The sequence below is a fragment of the Pelmatolapia mariae genome, linkage group LG18 (assembly GCF_036321145.2).
Source record: "Pelmatolapia mariae isolate MD_Pm_ZW linkage group LG18, Pm_UMD_F_2, whole genome shotgun sequence".
In the NCBI taxonomy this organism is placed as follows: Eukaryota; Metazoa; Chordata; class Actinopteri; order Cichliformes; family Cichlidae; genus Pelmatolapia; species Pelmatolapia mariae.
Genome location: NC_086243.1, coordinates 37101127 through 37101771, shown reverse-complemented (window position 1 = coordinate 37101771; position 645 = coordinate 37101127). Strand labels below are relative to the sequence as shown.

Here is a 645-nt window from a genome sequence, read left to right as displayed (position 1 = left end):
GTGTGGACGGTGCTCAGGTGGTTACAGGTCTAAGAAGTTCCCATGATGCACCTCTGTGAGCCAGCTCCTCTGGGATCAGCGTGGAGGGATCTCCTGCTGAGTTTTGCTGGTTTTCCCGTTGTCTGTGAGCTGGAGTAAGTCAGCGTCTGTCTGGGAGAAACCTCCTCCTGGTGGGTGGTTCGGGTGCTCCTCCTCCTCTCCTCTCTTCTCTGACGCTGCAGATGAGTGATGGCGTCTCTCCTGTAGGCCAGCGTTTGCGTTCTGCTCCCTCTGCTGCTGCCTCTGCTCTTTATCTGCCCCCCTGACTCCTCCTCCGCCACCTCCTCCTCCCGCCCCTCCTCCTTCCTCCGTATCTCTCAGTGGATCTGAAGCTGTCAGTGTCTGTCTGCACTCGTTTCCTGAGCGTCTCCCCAGCGTCTCTCTGTCTCTCTGTTTTATCTCCTCTCCCATCATTTGTCTTTCTTTGCTGCGTTTTTCTCCTTCTCTCTCCTCCTCCTCCTCCTCCTCCTCCTCCACATCAGCCCTGCTCCTGGGTCCTAATGTTTCCAGCCACAGCAAGCCATCTCACATATGATCATACGCATGCATATGTGCCACAGATGAAGCTCTGCTGACGGCATTAAACCAGGTGTGCAGACACACCTG

General features: G+C 55.7%; 1 protein-coding gene across 1 annotated transcript in view; it reads right to left on the bottom strand.

Annotated features, from left to right (window-relative positions):
- Positions 1 to 265, bottom strand: part of si:ch1073-184j22.1 (erythroferrone) — a 10374-nt gene extending 10109 nt beyond the window's left edge. The window contains exon 1 of the mRNA XM_063461275.1: positions 1 to 265. This exon is cut by the window's left edge and continues 193 nt beyond it. The gene's annotated coding sequence lies outside the window, so the exon portion shown is untranslated.
- Positions 266 to 645: the final 380 nt, after the last annotated feature.